The following is a 21,243-nucleotide window of genomic DNA, read 5'->3' as shown; positions in this document are numbered from 1 at the left end:
CAACATCTTCATTATCCTTCATAAATTACACATCCACTTCAACTGCACTAACTATCCTTTTCAAAGACTTGCATTACTATTCATTTTTCTTCTTTTAAATCTACCATCAAAAGCAAGCACGATAAACCAGGGACACTTAGTGTACTCCAGGCCCTGTGACAGGACACTAGATCCAGATAAGGTGACTGTGGTAGTCTTCCTGTACTATTATATTATATTCATTATCCATTGCCTGTTTCCTTCTAAAATCAATGAAACGAGCAGGAAGCTCAAGAAGTGCTCAGTGCACAATTGCTGAGGAAGCAAGGTGAGACAGTGTAACAGTCTGTAAAGAAAGATCACAGAGGTGCCAGGGTAGCCCCTAAGATTCATTAACATAATTTTAAATGTTGATTTTAGGAGGAAGGAGGACATGGATAACAGTTATAAGAAGATTACCACAATCACAGTGCCCAGATCTATGAGTAAGTGGTTTATCATGCTTGATCTTGCTGGTAGAGTTCCTTTAAAGGACATCTACCACCAGGATGAAGAACTGTAGACCAAAGACACTTACAAACTGGTGTGTGCCCCCTCTGGCAGGCTCCACTTCTCTTTAGCCTTCTTATGTCCTTGATTTTAAGAATAAGAGGCTTTAAAACTATGCAAATAAGCCTGAGGGACTCCAGGCTCCATCAAAAACCATGGAGTCTGGAGCCCCTAAGTCTAATTAGCATAATTTGAAAATCCTCTTTTTGTAAAAATCTGAGAATAAGCAGCTAAGAGAAGAGCAGATCCTGCACGAGGGGACACACACCAGTATGTCAGTGTGCTTGGTTTACAATCCCTCATGCTGGTGGCAGTTACTGTATCTTTTAAAGGAAACCTACCACTTGAAGTGGCAGGTTTCTGATGGAAATACCGGGCACCAGCTCAGGGTGAGCTGGTGCCGGAGCTTACTTTTGTTAGTTTTTTAAACCGCGGTGGGAGCCGACGCAGGGAGGTACGTGCTCGACGCTTACCATGCGCGCGACCGTGTGCGCGGCTACATAGGAAGTGAAGGAGAGCCACGCGCATGGTAAGCGCCGAGCGCGTACCTCCCTGCGCCGGCTATAAAGTTTGAAAAGTGTTTTAAACCGCGATACTGCGGTTTAAAACACTAACAAAAATAAGCTCCGGCACCAGCTCACCCTGAGCTGGTGCCCGGTATTTCCATCAGAAACCTGCCACTTCAAGTGGTAGGTTTCCTTTAAGTGTTTAAGAATGATCTATCTTCAGAATATAACAAAAAATTAGAATGGGAAAATTTTTTTGACTCAACAATTTTTAGTTAAATCTGGCTCCAGTAAAGGCCTGTGTTGAAAAAGACTGACCTGAGACCTGCTCTATAATTTTCATCGTGGTGAAGGTATATTCAGAAAGCTGCAAGGCACAATGCATGTACTGCGCCGTGAATGTACCTACTAGAAGGCAGTCATGTGCCTGTAAGGTCCACTGTAAAGAATTTTGGGAAAGCTTGTGCTAATTTTTGGGAGCTATTATGACACATTTGTTGTCAACCACTTGTCAAAGGAATTACTAGAAAACAATGGGGTGAGTGTATATATATACACTCACCGGCCACTTTATTAGGTACACCATGCTAGTAACGGGTTGGACCCCCTTTTGCCTTCAGAACTGCCTCAATTCTGCGTGGCATAGATTCAACAAGGTGCTGGAAGCATTCCTCAGAGATTTTGGTCCATATTGACATGATGGCATCACACAGTTGCCGCAGATTTGTCGGCTGCACATCCATGATGTGAATCTCCCGTTCCACCACATCCCAAAGATGCTCTATTGGATTGAGATCTGGTGACTGTGGAGGCCATTTGAGTACAGTGAACTCATTGTCATGTTCAAGAAACCAGTCTGAGATGATTCCAGCTTTATGACATGGCGCATTATCCTGCTGAAAGATGTTGGGTACATTGTGGACATAAAGGGATGGACATGGTCAGCAACAATACTCAGGTAGGCTGTGGCGTTGCAACGATGCTCAATTGGTACCAAGGGGCCCAAAGAGTGCCAAGAAAATATTCCCCACACCATGACACCACCACCACCAGCCTGAACCGTTGATACAAGGCAGGATGGATCCATGCTTTCATGTTGTTGACGCCAAATTCTGACCCTACCATCCGAATGTCGCAGCAGAAATCGAGACTCATCAGACCAGGCAACGTTTTTCCAATCTTCTACTGTCCAATTTCGATGAGCTTGTGCAAATTGTAGCCTCAGTTTCCTGCTCTTAGCTGAAAGGAGTGGCACCCGGTGTGGTCTTCTGCTGCTGTAGCCCATCTGTCTCAAAGTTCGACGTACTGTGCGTTCAGAGATGCTCTTCTGCCTACCTTGGTTGTAACGGGTGGCGATTTGAGTCACTGTTGCCTTTCTATCAGCTCGAACCAGTCTGCCCATTCTCCTCTGACCTCTGGCATCAACAAGGCATTTCCGCCCACAGAACTGCTGCTCACTGGATGTTTTTTCTTTTTCGGACCATTCTCTGTAAACCCTAGAGATGGTTGTGCGTGAAAATCCCAGTAGATCAGCAGTTTCTGAAATACTCAGACCAGCCCTTCTAGCACCAACAACCATGCCACGTTCAAAGGCACTCAAATCACCTTTCTTCCCCATACTGATGCTCGGTATGAACTGCAGGAGATTGTCTTGACCATGTCTACATGCCTAAATGCACTGAGTTGCTGCCATGTGATTGGCTGATTAGAAATTAAGTGTTAACGAGCACTTGGACAGGTGTACCTAATAAAGTGGCCGGTGAGTGTATATATATATATATATATATATATATATATATATATATATCTGAGGAGAACAGCACAAGTACGATGGAGGAGTGGAGGCCACAGGAGGAGGCTATATGACAGGGGGCTAAAGGAGGAGGCTGGAGGACAGGAGGTCACAGTATGAGGAGAATGTCAAACATGGGGGGGGGAGGGTTGGCCACAGATAGGGGGCATTATACTACGTGTGGACCATAAAGGTCGATATTATATTATACTTGTGGGACAATGGGTGTGGTTTTCGAAAAAGGGGGAGTGGCTTTTGTTCCTCTTTCTCTTGCCCAAAAGGTGGAAGGTATGCACTCTACTGCTGCCCATACCCCTCCATGCCCACTAGGTGTGAAAGTGGCTTAAAGGGGGAAATATTTGTAAATAATGGTGGCACTCAAGTAATTGTAATTATTTCAGGACTTGTACACCAGGAAACTGATAAATGTTCCCCATATAATGTATGCACTAATACAGGCTGTGTATGTACTGGAAATGCTCAGCTAATGTTCTACTTAGATCTTCACATGATGGCTGACCCAAGTCAGTGGACCGATTATGTTCTGTACCTCGGTACTATGTCACACATTTATGTCCTCACATAACACAAGGTTTATAGGCAGATGCGGGAATGGATGATGGGAAATACAGGATCTCTACTTGTTAAGGTCAGTGTTTTCCTACTTCCTGCATTTGACTAAGCAGAAGCCTTGGGACTTGAATCCTGTCTCTGTCTTGGTTGTGTGTATCTTATGTGGACGCTGGGGTCATGTCTGATGATGACGATAATGATTTGTTACATAAACAAACAGACAGCTAGTATGGCAGAGAATGCTGGCTCCTAGCACATCAAAGATCTTCAATATGGGAAGGGGGATCCTGTATACACTGCCTACATGTTAATGATACAAATGGCACAGGAATTAGAAAAACAAAACTTGCAGGGACTGAATCCTGCCCTATAAAGAGGAAACTATTAGAAGTTGTTTACATGACAGTTTTTGCCACGGATCCACCATTTGGAAAATCTGTGACAAAATTGCTCTTTCCATAAAATCAGTGGGAGGCAGCTGTTTTAGGCTGCATTCACACTAACGTTGCCCTCCGTACTGTAGCACGGCGGGCACACGGCAGCGCGCGGAGATAGGAGGAGGGGGAGAGCGCTGCTCACCCCCGCCCCTATCCATAGGGATACATGGTGCACGGCGCCGTATGTCGGGAAAAAATTGGACATGTCCTACTTTTTCACAGGATACGGAGCGGTACGGTGCCGCACGTGTGCTTCACCGTGCCGCGCCGTGCGCCCATTGCCGTCTATGGGGGACGTATATCGGCCATATATACGTCCCCCTTGCGTTAGTGTGAATGCAGTGATATTATGTCACAGGTGCTCCTGCGACCCATACCTCCTTGTGCCCCAGCAGCCTGGCTGCCACAACACTCACCTCTCCAGGCTCCAGCGGTGTCTCTTGTGGTCTGGTGCCTCCTAGTGCATGCACAGTAGGGCCAGCACAACGCTAATTGGGGCCTCCTGCCCTAAGAAATAGACTACCTCTTCTTCTGCCCCCTTCCAGGTCTTTGTGCCTTGTGCCCTAGAGAAAACATGTTCCCTGTGCCCTGTGCGTTAATAGTGATTTCCTGTTGTGACCCCGATTCTGTTCCATGACTTTGCTCCTCTGCTGTCAGCCCTGACCTTCTACCTTGTATCTGACTCCGATCCTGTGCCACCTGTCCTGACCTCCATCCGGTCCATGACTCAGTTTCAGCCTTACGATTCTGTACCTCACCTTGGCCACCACCGCGGGCAAAATCGTGCCTATGGAGTGACCTGGTGGTATCCCACTGCAGCTAGTGGTGCAGCAACATGCACCTGTGCTCGACTGGCAGACTGGGGAGATTCAGCATTGAGGACCAGAGTGCCAGTCTCGCTGTCTCATGGCTCTCCACCCAGTGTCCACCATGTCTTTTCCGGTGTCCTCCAAGCCTCAGGTGGGACTCCCCACTTCCTATATGGAGTATGCCGATGTCTTCTCGGAAAAGCAAGCAGAGATTCTGCCACCACTCCGTCCCTACAACTGCCTCATTGAGCTACTGCCTGGCATGTCTCCCCCACGAGGTCGGGTGTACCTATTGTCTGTGCCAGAAACCATGGCTATGTCGCGTCAATGAGAATTTACAGAATTCATCCACAAGTCTCCTTTCCCTGCCGATGCTGAAATCTTCTTCGTGGCCAAGAAGGATGGTTCTCTCTGGCTCTTAACACGGATCACAGTGAAGAACCGCTGTCCACCATCACTGATCACTGAACTTTCCTGACCACATCTGTGGAGCCAAGGTCTTAACCAAATTGGACTTACGTGGGGTGTATAATCTCATTCACATTCGTGAAGGCGATGAATGGACGACCACCTTCAATAATCGTGATGGGCACTTTGAGTATCTTGTTATGCATTTGGACTAGCACCAGCAGTATTCCAGGAGTTTGACAATAACATTTTCAGAGACTTGCTATATACCTGTGTCGTGGTCTATCCTGGTGTTCTACAGGGACCTTGACTTTCATCAGACCCATGTACGACAAGTTCTCAGGTGCCTCAGTGCCTCTATCACCAAAAGTGTCTTTCTTGGATACATCATCTCTGACAAGGGACTCCAGATGGATCCTACCAAGTTGTCTGTGGTACTTCAGTGGCCCCACCCAGTAGAACTTCCCAGTAGGCTATCCAGAGATTCCTGGGCTTCGCTAACTACTACTGGCAGTTTATACCGCATTTCTCCTCCCTCATGTTTCCTATTGTGGCGTTAATGAAGAAAAACGCTGATCCTAAACTCTGGCGGCTGAAGAAGCATTCTCTAAGCTTAAGTCTGCCTTTGCCTCTGCTCCTGTTCTCACGCAGTCTGATACGGAGAAACCATTCCAGCTTGAGGTCGACACTTCCTCAGTAGGTGCAGAAGCCGTTCTCACCTAGAAAGGGCCCAAATGCTGAACGCTCCCCTGTGGTTTCTTCTCAAAGAGCTTCTCAGCATCACGGGTGTCCCTGTGATCCATGCCTCGGATCGTAAGCGCACCTGTTCCCCCCTCCGTGGCGACGTTGCCCCATCCCCTGGCACACACTCACCTCTCCATGCTCCTTCTCCCATCCTGACTAGGCCGCACACACGTCTCCGCTCCCTAAGGCGCGCGCATGCCGGCACTCGGAGATTTAAAGGGCCAGCCCCAATCCGGGTTTTCTAGTTAATCCGCCAGCTCCCATCACTCCTCTCCGGATCTTTCAGCTCATAGCCTTAGTGAAAGTCTCCCAGCGTTATTCCCTGCTCCTTGTTCCTGTTCCTTGTTCCCGTTCCCTGTCTCTGTGTTGATCTATCGTTGTGACCTTGGACCTGACCTGTGACCTTGTATCTCTGCCACCAGCCCTGACTACATGCCTGTACCTGACTTCGAGCCTGGACGCTGATTTTGTACTGCTACCTTGGCTGCCACCGTGGGCTAGTCACACCTGTGGAATGACCTGGTGGCACCCTGCAGCAGCAAGACCATCCTGCTTTGCGGCGGGCTCTGGTGAAGACCAGGTGCCACTTAGATTCCGGTCCCAGGTGTCGGCTAGTACCATCTCTCACGGTGGTCCAGAGGGTCCACTGATCCCAAAACCTGACACTCTGCAGAGAGGAACTACTCCATTGGAGATCGGGAACTTCTGGCCATAAAGCTTGCCCTGGAAGAGTGGCGTTATCTTCAGGAAGGAGCTTGTCATTTGGTCTGTGTCAATACAGATCGCAAAAACCCCCTGTATCTTCAGAGTGCTCAGCTCTTTAACCCACGACAGGTTTGCTGGTCCCTTTTCTTCTCTCATTTCAATTTCCTGATTCACTTTCGACCAGCAGAGAAGAATGTCAAAGCTGATGCCTTTTCTTGAGCCTCAGATGTTATTGGTGAAGAACTGGCTCCTTGACATATCATTCCTCCTGAACAACTGGTTGTTGCCAATCCTGTGGACCTACAGCAACTTCCTCCTGGCAAGACCTATGTCTGACCTGCTCTTCGGAAGAGGATACTAACTTGGGGACATTGATTTCATGTGGCTGGGCACCCTGGGGTGCAGAGATCTCATATCCCGTTTCTACTAGTGGCTAGATCTGGTCAAGGATGTACGAGAATTTGTGAGTTCCTGCGCTTCTTGTGCCCGTAACAAGTTGTCACATCTAAAGCCAGCAGGTCTGCTCCTGTCATTGCCGATACCCAGTTGCCCGTGGACTCATATAGTGTTGGAGCTTGTTACGGATCTTCCGCCATCTTTCAGTAATACTGTCATCTGGGTGTTCACAGACTGGTTTTCTAAGATGTTCCAATTCATTCCTCTACCTGGTCTGCCCTCATCTCTTCGTCTTGCCAGCCTGTTCTTTCTCCACGTCTTCCGGCTTCATGGATTCCCACTGCACATTGTCTCGGACCGAGGAGTCCAGTATGTTTCCCGCTTCTGGCGTTCCCTGTGCAGCCAACTTCAAGTAATGCTGGACTTCTACCCTGCGTACCATCCGCAGCCTAATGGACAAGTAGAGAGAGTGAATCAGACTCTGGGCTGCTATCTCCGTCATTTTATCTTTGCCCAACAGGACAACGGGTCCACTCTGTTGCCATGGGCAGAATATTCCTACAACTCTTTGGACTCTCAATCTGCTGGCTCTGCCCCCTTCTTCATTGGACAACGCCCACCTCTTCCTCTGTGCCTTCTGATGTTCCTGCCATGTTCCTTACTACAGGAGTCTGCTCGAACCAAAACCCAGGCCGACAAAAAACGCAGGTCCCCTCTGATATTCTCTCCGGGGGACAAAGTGTGGCTGTCCTCCAGGTATGTCCGGCTGAAGATTTCCAGCTGCAAACTTGGTCTGCGTTTTCTGGGTCCATTTGAGGTGCTGAAGCACATCAACCCAGTGGCCTATAAGCTCCCTCTTCCTCCCACCATGCGTATCCTGTACTCCTTCCACGTTTCCCTTCTGTAACGTGTCATTCTGAATTGCAGCTACCATTTCCTGCAACTTCTGTCTTCATCCTGCCACGTGTCCACAATTCCTTTGGCCTCATTTTTGCTCTTCCCTTCATGCCTCTCATTTTTCTCATCCACTTCCGTTTCTCCAACACTTTCTTCTTATTCATTCTCTTTATTCTTATTGTAGTTATCTTCTTTATCCTCATTGCACTCGTTAGTCTTATTGTCCTGCTCTCTGCATTCTTCCTACTCTTTTGCCTTTTTTGCCTCATCTTCCATGCTGATTTTGTCCTCCTCTTCTTGGCAAAGCTGGCTAGGCATCATTAGAGTAAGCTGGCATTCCTCTTCATCCTCTGTGTGTCACAGTTGATTGGCATGAGGCACTCCATCTTGAAGAGAGGTATTGGGAGGAATCTTATGAAGTAGATGAGAATTTGCATGTCTTTCTCCTCCTTGGAACAGGGATAAGCTGAAGAGCTTACAGTCATACAGGCACAGAATTATCAAAAGTGAGTCAAACTGTACAGTACTATGTGCAGTTTGTCTCACAAATATGCAGGGTGCGGCAAGTCATTGTATACTGGAGCATGGTCTTCAGTTATCTGGCGCATCTTGCACTGTTTGAGAAGTGTGTACCATCTTTTTTTAGGTGCACCTTTAACATACCGCGTGCAACACAATTCTTTTGAGTCGCAAACTCCTTTTTCTGTCTTATTGGACACAGTGCTGCCATAAAACTGGTACAAATACTTTATAAATACATGTGCAAGTTCCAAATTTGTTCTTTTCAGTGCTATGTCAGACTGAAAACTGGTGTAGCCAGAATAATAGTTCTGGCCCACCATGTCTAAATGTATAAAATGTCTATAACATTATATTATTTGGCTATTTTGACAGATTTTCTGGATTAGTAGATCACAAATAAAAAAAATACTGTGTTTTATATCAACTGATAGGGCTTTAGAAAAAAGAAAAAAAAATACTGAAAAACAAAAAGTCCTAATGACGGTAGATATCCTGCAAAGAACAGAAAACTCTAATTATCCCCTCATCAAGAATAGACCATATGACTTTAGCCAAATCTGTAGACCAAACCAGAGATTCAGCACAGATCTGATCAAATTGCCTGCAGCCACTATTAGGGAGAGAATAGAAGTGACTGCAATCTGTTGTATTATTCACTAAGCTCCCTCTGGTGTTAACTAAATGTTAATGCAGAAGATAATAATAATAATTTATTTATTTACATAACGTACACAAATACGCAGCGCTACACAGAGCTATTTAACGGGTGTCTGTGCTGTTTTTTTGGCGCACACAATCGTTATTTGGAGCAGATGCGCTTGCTTCCATGTGCCACAAATTGGACAATCTGACTGATTCGGACTGAATGCGGGATTTAACTTTCAAATTTGGTTCCAATGCCCAAGCACCAATAAAAATATGGTGAATTCTGTCAGACCTGAGCGGGGAAGCGTCACATGCAGGATATCTGGCGCACAAAAGTGCATTCTCCGTCGATAATGCCCTTTTGGGGAACTCCAGCGGACGGGTAAGTAAATGTGCCCCATCGACTTTATGGGGCACATTTACTTACCCGGTCACCGGAGTTCACTGAAAGTGCATTGTCCATCTATATTGCAGCGTGCGGCGATTCACTAAGATCGTGCGCTTGAAATCATGAATGTGCGGCTTCCCCGCTCAGGTTCGACAGAGTTCACCATATGTTTTGTAGTGTATCTTTAACCCCTTCACGCTCCGTGGCGGATATATCCTCCACGGAGCGCAGTGACTTAGCGCTCAGTGGCGGATATATCCGCCACGGCGCTTATGCCGGCTCGGCTCTGGATCAGAGCCGAACCGGCATCGGGAAACACGGGGTGCCGGCTGTAACTAATAGCCGGCACCCCAGTGTAACACCCGCGATCGGAGTTGTCTCCGATCGCGGGTGCTTAACCCGTTAAATGCCGCGGTCAGCGCGACCGCGGCATCTAACATGCATCTGGGGGATCTTTCCCCCACGATCGGCCCCCCCCGAACCGTTTTCGGGGGGCGCCGATCGTTGCTATAGCAACTCTGGGGTCCGATCTGGACCCCAGAGTTACTTGCAAGAATTGCCGGTAAGATGGCGTCTGTGACGTCATCTTACTGGCACAGTGCCAGCGTATGCAAGTGTATAGGCTGACACTGATAATACTCTGCAATACATCAGTATTGCAGAATATTATCATGAAGAAGCAATCAAATGATTGCTTGTTCATGTCCCATGGTATAAAAGTGAAAAAGTAAAAAAAAAAATGTTATTCAATAAAAAAATAAAGTCATAAATCACTAAAAATGCCCCAAACCCCCAAAACATATAAAGAGACATATAACTCAAAAAAAAGTCTAAATCATAACACAAACCCCACATATATAGTATCACCGCGTCCGTAACAACCCGTAGAATAAAAGTAAATCATTATTGAACCCCCACCATAAACGCCGTAAAAAAAAACTGTTATAAACCCTCCAAAAATTATGATTTTTACCTTTTCAGTCCCACAAAAAATGCTATAAAATGCGATCAAAAAACCATATGTACTCAGACATGATACTGGTGCAAAGTACAACATGTCCCGCAAAAAACAAGCCATCAACCAGCTCCGTAGCCAAAAAAGTAACAATGTTATGCCACTTGGAAGACGGCGATACATAAATGATAGATTTTTCCCCACATTAGGGTTTTGTTTGACAAATTTAGTAAAACGTAAGAAAATATATTCATGTCTGGTATCCCCGTAATCGTATCAACCCATAGAATAAAGATAACATGATTATTAGTCTATACGGTGAACACCAAAAAAAAAAAAGTGAAAAATCCAGTACAGAATTGATGCTTTTCTACTCCTGCCCTCAAAAAAAGTTCCTAAATTTTCAACAATAGGTGATACCAACCCCAAAATGGTAACAATGGAAAAAGCATCTCGTCCCGCAAAAAAAATGCCGTCACATGGCCCCAATAACGAAAAAGCAAAAATTTTATAGCCTTCAAAAGGGGCCAATGAGGAAACTAAAATCCTGGCAGCTGCAGCGCCCTCCTTCCCTTCTGCACCTCGCTGTGCCCCCATAAAACAAGTCATAGCCACATGTGGGGGGTCTTTGTACTCAAGAGAAATTGCAGAACAAATTGTATGGTGGGTTTTCTCTTTTTATATTTTGGAAATGTGTAAATTTTAGTGCTAAATGAACATATAAGGGAACAATATGACCATTCTAAATTTCACCTCCATTTTGATTCAATTACTATGAAGATCTCAAGGGGTTAACAATCTTCGTAAAAGCTGTTTCTGATAGCTTGAGGGGTGCAGATTTGAAAATGGGTAGATTATATAGGGGGTTTTGATGCTAAATATGTAAAATTTCATTCAAAACTGTATTTATCCCCAAAATAGTCAATTCTGAAAATCCGGAAAAGCGATATTCTATTTGTAAGCCGCGTGACATCAAAATAAATTATCCAGACATTTCAGAAATTATGAAAATGTAAAGTAGACAAATGGGAAATGTTATTCAGCAACTTATTTAGGTGGTAAATCTATCTGCCTGAAAACGCAATGATTTAGAATTTCGAAAATGGCAAATTTTTCAAAAAATTTATCATATTTTCTTTTTTTTTTGTAAATAAACGCAAAACTTATCTGCCAAAATTTACCACTAAAATGAAGTACAACATGTGGGGAAAAAACAATCTCAGAATCGCTTTGATAAGTAACAGTGTTCAAAAGTTATAACCATATAAAGCGAAGCAAGTCAGAATCCAAAAAATCGGGCTGAGCCTTAAGCTACAAAATGGCTGCGTCCTTAAGGGGTTAAAGAGGTGTTCCCATTTCAGCAAATTATTGTTATTGTTTTCAAGATAAAAAGTTATACAATTTTCCAATATACTTTCTGTATCAATTCCTCACAGCTTTGTAGATCTCTGCTTGCTGTCAATCAATGGCAAACTTGTATGCTTACCACTAGTGGGCAAAAATCTGACCATGGTCAGAAAGGTGCACTGCTTGTTATATCACTGACAGTAATCAGAGCTGTGTGTTATAACAAGCCGCGCACCTGTGTGACCATAGTCAGATTTCTGTCCACTAGTAATAAACATAGAAGCTTTCCATAGAATGACAGCAACCAGAGATCTAGAAAACGGTAAGGAATTAATACAGAAAGCATATTGGAAACTTGTTTAACTTTATATCATAAAAATAATTGTATAAATTTATGTAATGGGAATACCCCTTTATCCCCTTAACGACCCTTTTTTGTTTTTTCATTTCCATTTTTCACTCCCCACCCTCAAAAATCTATAAATTTTTTATTTTTGCACGTAAAGAGCTTTGTGACAGCTTGATTTCTGCATAACAAATTGCACTTCATATTGATGCAGCGTGTGGGCTTGGATTTTACGGCTTTCACTGTGCGCCCCCAAATGACATGTCTACTTTATTCTTTGGGTTAGTACGATCATGGGGGATACCAAATTTATATAGGTTTTATAATGTTTTCATACATTTAAAAAAATTAAAACCTCTGGTACAAATTTTTTTTTTTATTTTTGCCATCTTCTGGCGCTAATAACTTTTTCATACTTCAGTTTATGGAGCTTTGAGTGGTGTAATTTTTTTGCGAATCTTGATGATGTTTTCAATGCTTTTATTTTTAGGACTGTACGGCCTTTTGAACTATTTGTATTGAATTTTTAATACTTTTCAAAATGGCAAAAAAGTGCCATTTTTGACATTGGGTGCTATTTTCTGTTGCAGGGTTAAATGCAGTGAAAAAACATAATTGTATTTTAATAGATTGGTTTATTTATATTTATATCAGTTCTAGGGAAAGGGGAGTGATTTGAATTTTTTGTTTTTTTCATTATAACTTTTTAAAACTTTTTTTAATTTTTATTATTTTTCAGACCCCTTAGGGTACTTTAACCCTAGGTTGTCTGATCGATTCTACCATATACTGCCATACTACAGTATGGCAATATATGGGGATTTTCCACCTCATTCATTAAAATGTGCAAATCGCGCATGGTAATGAATGGGTTAAAACGAGACAGCCTCGTGTCTTCAAAAGGCTGTCATGGTGACCGATCACGGCTCTCCGATGACGTCACAGGGAGCAACAATTGTCACCAAGATGGTGATGCCCATGAGATTGACGGGATAACACCCATGATCGGTGCTAGCACCAATAGCGGGTGCTACAGGTAAGTGTTTGCTGCAATATGCAGCAAAGACTTACCGGCTATGGAGAGGGCTCAGCCCGTGAGTCCTCTCCATGCACCCGCACCCGACGCACTTCGTACTATTACGGCGTGTGTCGGGAACGGGTTAACATGGGGAGTGCGACACAATTTGAAAGTTAAATACGGCGCTCAGTCCGAATCAGTCAGACCGTCAGACACTTCTTAAAGAGGAGCTGTCACCCATAAAAAAAGCACTAGTTTGGACATTACTAAAGTAAGCAGCTCCTAGTGCTATCTCTGATGCAGCATTGTTACAATGCTAGCTTTATCGGAACCACTTTTAGTTTTGCCCAGGGCCCCACTTTGTCTAAAACTGACCCTGCATGCAAACTGCAGATGTTGACCTGGAGGGGACTTGAACCCAGGGCCCCAGCACTGCAAGGCTGTAGTGTTAACCACTGAGCCGCCATACTACCCATTTGAAACTATGTATGTAAAACTTGATCGCTATAAACAGATGACTGAACCTGTGGTGTAAGGACAGTTACTAGAGTTTGGCCTTTAGGGACATTTCAAATATTTCAGCTGCCATTTCATCAGATCTACCATCAGTTGTAGTGGCTTGAGGTTAAAAAAAAATAGTGACAGCCAATGATATATGTGAACAGCTATTATAGGACATTACCAGTGTTCCACTCATTACAAAAAGAGCAATATACATTTCATACCACACAATAACGTCATACAATACACTAGATTACATAGAAAAAATTTAAAGGTTCAAGGCGTAGACGTTGGCTTATGTGCATATAGGCGACGCCTCTAAATATCTGCCAACGTTATCCACATTACAGGAACTATAGAATGTGTTTCAGCTAACTTACCTCCACCAACAATAAAACATACAATATAACTCCATGTCAATAACACATCTGTGAAATGATCCTGTCCTTTTATGAATCAATACTGATTGTGAATTAATTTCTCCTGCTGTTCTCATTCTTTTTGGCCGTTGTGGTGGTCACTTTTCCATTTTGTCATTGTTGTCACCCCTGGAGGTAGCATGAGGTGGTGTTTACAACCCATAGAAGTTGCTTAGGACGTGCAGCTCATCCGGGATGGCACATGAATGCGAGGTGTGGCATGTTTAGCTGTGTGTGTCAGCACCGTGTCCAGGGCATGGAGCAGATGCCAAGAGACATGCCAGCACACCAGGCTGTGATTTTTCTTGCAACTTTTGTCTGGATTCAGATGGTAACTCAGGAACACTACAGAAAACTAGATAATGGGGGACTTTGAAGGAAGATTGTCCAGATGCAAATAAAGCCACAAATGTTCACATGTGCCATGAAATGTTGCAAAAAAGAAAGAAAAATTTAAGCCAAAAATCAAGATAAATGATAAATCTGATCAGCAGAAAAGTAAAAAAAAAGACCAAATAAAAAGCAGGTGCACAAAGCAAGATTTATGATACATGCCATTGAACTAGATCAACTAACAGTCTTAACCCTTTAGCGACGTGTGACGTAAAAGTACGTCACACATTGGCTGCGGGTGATTCGAGTGGGCTCATAGGGCAGAGCCCTCTCCATAGCCTTTGCTGCATATTGCTAGGTATTAACCCGTCCATCTTGCCGCCATCTTGGTGAAGATCCTCGCCCCCGTGACACTATCGAGGGGCGGCGATCAGAGGACCCGAGGCTGTCTTGTTTTAACCCATTCATTACAATATGCGATTGTAGTACTGTAGTATGGCAGAATATAGAAGGATCAATCAAACAACCTAGGGTTAAAGTACCCTAGGGGGTCTAAAGAATAGTAAAAATAAAAAAAGTTAAAAAAAATATATATATTAAAAAAACCCTAAAAATTCTAATCAGGTCCCCTTTCCCTAGAACTGATCCTTTGATCAAAATATAATAAAGTTTTTTCAGTACGTTTAACCCTGCAACAGAAAATAGCGCACAATGTCGAAAATGGAATTTTTTTGAAAAATATACAAAATTCAATACAAGTGATCAAAAGGCCGTACAGTCCTAAAAATAGCATAAAAGCATTGAAAATGTCATCAAAAGTAAAAAATTTACACCACCCACAGCTCCGTACACCGAAGTATGAAAAAGTTATTAGCACCAGAAGATGGCAAATTAAAAAAAAGTTTTAATTTTTGTAAATGTATGAAAACATTATAAAACCTATGCATATTTGGTATCCCCGTAATCATACCGACCCAAAGAATAAAGTAGACATGTCACTTAGGGCGCACAGTGAAATCAATAAAATCCAAACCCACAAGAGAACAGCGCAAATGTGTTTTCACCAATTTCACTGCATTTGGAATTTTTTTCCAGCTTCCCAGTACATGACATGGAATTTTAAATGCCGTCCCCATGAAGTGCAATTTGTTACGCAAAAATCAAGCCCTCACACAGTGATAAATCTGGCACAGAAGAAGACTGGTCTAGTCTAACTCTGCACTGGTCTAATGTGTGACACACATCTCACATCTCTAACAACACAAGTCAGGAGTTTATAGCAATTGTTATAGAACTATTAACCCCTATGCGCACTAGGATGTACTAATATGTCCTGTTGCTGGGGTGGGGGGTGTATGTAGCCTTGACTGCCACCAAATGATATAAATGGAAAGTAAAATGTAGGAACCGGCGTTAAAAGGTGATATGTGAAAATAGGCATATTACAGGCATGACAGACATGGTGCCAAAATTGATCCCTTTGGTATATATAATAGTGACGGCACAGATGTCCATAAGCAGCGGAATCTAATCAATAATATGCATGTGCAAAAGTGTAGCGCGATCGAACCATAGTAGGGGTGTGACACACTGTTGATTGGCTAGTGACACTCGCAACATTCGGACATTCGCAATAGGATATTCAGGACACCGGGCAGTGTGACTAACTAGCCATACACTGTGTCAGGTATAATGTAATCATTATACAAATATAGTGATGACCTTTTGGATAGACATTATGAATATTTTAATTGTGTACACTACTGTCACGTGTATTTTGTATTTGTTGAAATACATTGGGGCTCATTTACTAAGGGTCCGTGGAGCGCATTTTCGTCGGGTTTCCTGTCGATTTCCATTTTGAGCCGCATCACGCCGCGGAATGTGTCACACACGTTCAGATTTTGGCGCATCGGCGCCGGCTTGCACACGACACACATCGGGGCAATTCGGACCACGCGCAGGCTTTAACATTTAGAATTGTGTCACAAGTACCGCACTTACAAGTACCGGGAAGAAGAAGGTGAACTCCGGTGGACCTTGGGGGGGAAGCGACGGATGCAGGAACTAGGGCACACGAGCTTCGTGAATCGCTCCGGACTTAATCTTCGTCGGACCGTCCGAATCGGGGGTTGCGACAGGACCAGGTAAGTTAATTTGCCCCATTAAGTATGTCACATGGAATTGAACACATGATATTGTCACATGATTTGTATGAAGTTTGTATAATGAGGAGCTTGTATCCTTAACACTTGGCTTGAGAAAGGATTCTGAATATGTTCCAAAGTGTAGCAATTTGGTGAATAAAGTATCCATAGTCCTTTTTTACATTGGGGTGCTGCTTATTTTTCTTTTTATCTCACTATCTATCTCTATATCTATCTATTTCTTTCTATCTATCTCTTTCTATCTATTTCTAGCAATCAATCATATTGGGGCAAATTTATCAAGTGTCTGAAAGTAAAATTAAAGCTGAGCTGTGAAACATTCTGACTTTCAGACACTTGATAAATCTGCCCCATTATCTCACACATAAGCTTGCCTATAGTAACCAATCAAATTAATGACCTGAGGCAAAATAGAAACTGTGCTGTAATTGGTTGCTTAGTGCCACTGGAGCCAGAAAACAATGGCTCCTGTATATGGTGATTAAAGGAAATCTACCATTTGTTTTTATGCATTGTGAACCTGGCTGCAGTACATAAACACATTACTCCCACATACAGAGGATCTGCCTAAACTGTCCAGACAGAACTAATCAACCTGTTCTTAATGACTCCTACAACAGCTGGGGAATGGTGCAGTGATTGATACTTCTGCGTGTCAGGGACAACACAGAGATGACGTATTCTCGGCAATTGTTGAGCAGCACAAGGCTGAAGCAGTGCATAATTAGGGTAAGAGGAGAGCGCCCGAGCAGCGACAGGAGAGACAAAGCCTCATTAGCCTCACCCATGTCCCTCTCTGTGCCCCGGCTCCCTGCGGCTGTAACTTACCCCTCCCCTTTCCTGACTCTGGTCCGTCGGCCGTGGTGCGCGTCCCCGTCTCCTGCATTGGCTTCAGAAGATTTAAAGGGCCAGCACGCTGTTAATTGGCGCTGGCCATTTCCCAGAATCCCTTATAAACGGATCTTTGTGCCTCACAGCCTTAGAAAAAGCTTGTTGTATGACTCGTGCTATTGTTCTGTGTTCCCTTTGTGACCTCGGTTCTCCTATTGACTTTGATCCTGTTCCACCTGCCTTGACCTATTGCTACGTCCCTGACTCCGGTTCCTTGCTGCCTGTCATGACCACCTCCCAGTCCCCGACTACGATTCTGCCCAACGTCTGTTTACCTCGCCTTGGCTGCCACCGTGGACAAAGTTGCACCTGTGTAACAACCTGGTTGTACCACGCTGCAGCAAGTCCAACCTGCTTTGCAGCAAGCTCTGGCGAAAACCGGATGCCACTTAGATTCCAGTTCCAGGTGTCGTCTTACGTCATTATCTGCAGTGGTCCAGTATGTCCACTACCCCTGGAGCCTGATACCCATATATGCCAAAGTGAAGCTCCCCCTTCATATGGTGGGGTCTCTTCAGGTCCATTAATTTGTATATGACTTTGAAGGTAATTTTTTTGGTTATAGGTAAATGGATGAGTTTTATCATAAAAAAAGGAACTTGGACTTTAAACCCTTCCTGACATTTGACATAGTAGTACGTGTGGCACAGGTGGCATCGACTTGCCGCATCGTGACTTACTACATGTCCTTCTTCTAGCATCGGCACCGGCTGCCTCTAATGCATGACCGCGGCATGTAAGGGGCTTCTGCTCTTGATCGGACCCCCCGGTGCTTACCTTGCGGGGGGGGGGGGGGGGTTGGTCCATGTCTCCGATGGCACCCCTATGTTCTGCTAGTGCCCCGGGGCTGAGTGGTCTGCTTCCGGGAGCCGGGTCCAGCCTTCTAGCTGGATCTGGCTGTAACACACTAAGCATTGCCAAAAAAAAGGAAACCAAAATTTATAATTTTCTTTTCCTTCATACATTGAAGAGCTAATATGATCTCATCAATAAGATAATGAACCACTAAAATAAAGTATTTATAAAGTACATCTAATCTCACAGAAAAAAACCCTTATATGAACTAATTGCCAAAAAAATAAAGATTGTATAGCCATTAATACATGACAATGTAAAATCTGCTCTGAATGGCGCACCTTCCCTTCGATGCCCTGGCATGTGCCCATTCAGCAGGTTACTACCACATATGGGGTATTGTTATAATTGGGAGACATTGGATATCAAACTTTATGGAGCGTTTTGGTATTTTATCCACTGAGAAAGTGTACATTTTTTTGAAAAATGCCAAAAAAATTTAAATTTCAAAATTGCATCCAATTTGGTTTTAACCCCTGTAAAACAATTAAAGGGTTAACAAACATACATAACGGGTTTACATACGTTGAGGGGTGTAGTTTCTATAATGTAGAATTATGGGGTTTTACTATTATTTAGGTCTCTCAAAGTAATTTGAAATCTGAGCAGGTCCCTCAAAAGCAGAATTTTAAGTTTTTTATGAAAATGTGAAAAATCACACCTAAAGTTCAAAGCCCCAAAACATCCTACAAAAATGAGAAGATGCATAAAAAAACGTCCACATTAAGCAGACATTCTGTAAATGTTAGTTATCAGGTTTTTTTAATGTTATGATTACTGTATATTTGGAAAAAGTAGAACATTTTGAATTTTGAAAATCAAGAACTTTTGCACATGTTTAACCAAATATAATTATTTTCATAAATAAATGCAAAACATACCAGCAAAATTTTTCAACTAACATGAAGTACAAAGTGTCATGAGATAACAATTTCAAAATCACTTGGATATGTTAAAGTGTTCCAAAGCTAAAACCATTATAGTGACACAGGGCAGATTTGAAAAATCGGGCTGCGTCAGGAAGGTGAAAAGTGGCTTTGGCGCTAAGCGGCTAAAGTGAACCTGGACAACAGGAATTTCATTTGAGCTGGTGACAGGTTCCATTAGCCTATGCTATGCTGATTTTAAAAAGCCTTTGTCAGCATTCTGAATTATTTCTGCAGTTTTTAATAGTTTATTTTATATTACCTGGCTCCCTTCTACCAGCATGTGGTGAGTCCTGGGGAGATCACAAAAACAAAGTTCAATGTCAGCTCACCTGAGACACAGGACTATGTAGTTCCACAATGAATCCGTGAGCCAGGACAACCTTTGCTCTGAGTACACAATTCAAAACTGTGCAGCTTCTTAGACGAAATATAAAGAAAGGTAAAATATCCAAAATTTATTGTGACATATTAAAACTATAATCCAAAATACAGGAATGCACACAGGGTTAAAAAGAGACCAAAATGGATCACCTATGCGTTTTGGAAAAATATTTCCTTACTCATGGCTCAGCCTCCACTTGATCCTAGGTGTTTCAGAAAAATATTTGAAATATTTTTCCGAAACGCATAGGCCATCCATTTTTGGCTCTTTCTAACCCTGTGTGCATTCCTGTATTTTGGATTATATTTTTAATATGTCACAATACATTTTTAATTTGGATTCTGTCTAAGAAGCTGGTCTTTATGGTTTTGAGTCCTGGGGAGAGGGCAGCTGCAGCCTGTATGTGCCTGTATCAGTCTTCTCTTCTCCACAGTCATGGAGCTCCCCCCTCCCCACTTTTTGTCACATGGGAGAGGCAAGGGATGAAGTGGAGGAAGAGGAGACACAGGCTGCAGCTGTCCCCTCCCCAGGGACTCACCACAAGCTGCTGGCAAGGAGCCTGGTAATGTGAATTAAATTTATATAAACTACTGAAATGATCCAGAATACTGACAAAGGCATTTTTAAAATCCGCATAGCTGAGGCTATTGGAACCTGTCCCCAGCAAAAAATGACATTCCTGGTGACAGGTTCTGTTTAAAACTGCTGTGAAGACAGATTCTTTCTTTTTTTTTTTTTTTTTTTTACTATGCAGTAACTGTAAATCACTAAGGCTTGGGAACATGACATGTTTCCTATCTTAAAGATATTTTATAGGCAAATTCTATTAAAGGGGTTGGCTGATTTACTTCAATTTTTTGTAATATGTAGGGTACAGGATATTAATTTACCAGTATACATCTACTAATAGTTCTACTAATGTAAAGTAAAGCCTCCTGATTCAGAAATGCCTTTTACCTCATCATCTGCCATTCCTGTCCATAAAATGGCTGCAGATGGAGGGTCATGTCATTCCCCACAGAACAGGTACATTACTACTTCCCATCCACTTCCCCTTCACAGGTTTGTCTGTCCCTGCCTTAGCAAAGTACAAGGCAGTGACAGTGATGAGACTGAATACAAGCATAAGGTAGAGCATACACAAACTGGTCATGGACTTTTAGGACTTTCCATTTAAGTCCTGTTGGCAAGAAGATGCTCTTTTTAAGCCCCTTTTAAAGGTATGCACCCCAATGTCCACCTCCTTCTTACACAGCCTGCAAACCAATGTCCACCTCCTTCTTACACAGCCTGCACCCCAATGTCCACCTCCTTTTTACACAACCTGCACCCCAATATCCACCTCCTTTTTACACAGGCTGCACATCAATGTCCACCTCTTTTTTACACAGCCTGCACCCCAATGTCCACCTCCTTCTTACACATCAAGCACCCCAATGTCCACCTCCTTCTTACACATCAAGCACCCCAATGTCCACCTCCTTCTTACACATCAAGCACCCCAATGTCCACCTCCTCCTTACACAGCCTGCACCCCAATGGCCACCTCCTTCTTACACAGCCTGCACCCCAATGTCCACCTCCTTCTTACACAGCCTGCACCCCAATGTCCACCTCCTTCTTACACATCAAGCACCCCAATGTCCACCTCCTCCTTACACAGCCTGCACCCCAATGGCCACCTACTTCTTACACAGCCTGCACCCCAATGTCCACCTCCTCCTTACACAGCCTGCACCCCAATGTCCA

Source organism: Engystomops pustulosus, chromosome 7, assembly GCF_040894005.1.
Source record: "Engystomops pustulosus chromosome 7, aEngPut4.maternal, whole genome shotgun sequence".
NCBI classification, from domain to species: domain Eukaryota; kingdom Metazoa; phylum Chordata; class Amphibia; order Anura; family Leptodactylidae; genus Engystomops; species Engystomops pustulosus.
This window is presented reverse-complemented; position numbering follows the sequence as displayed.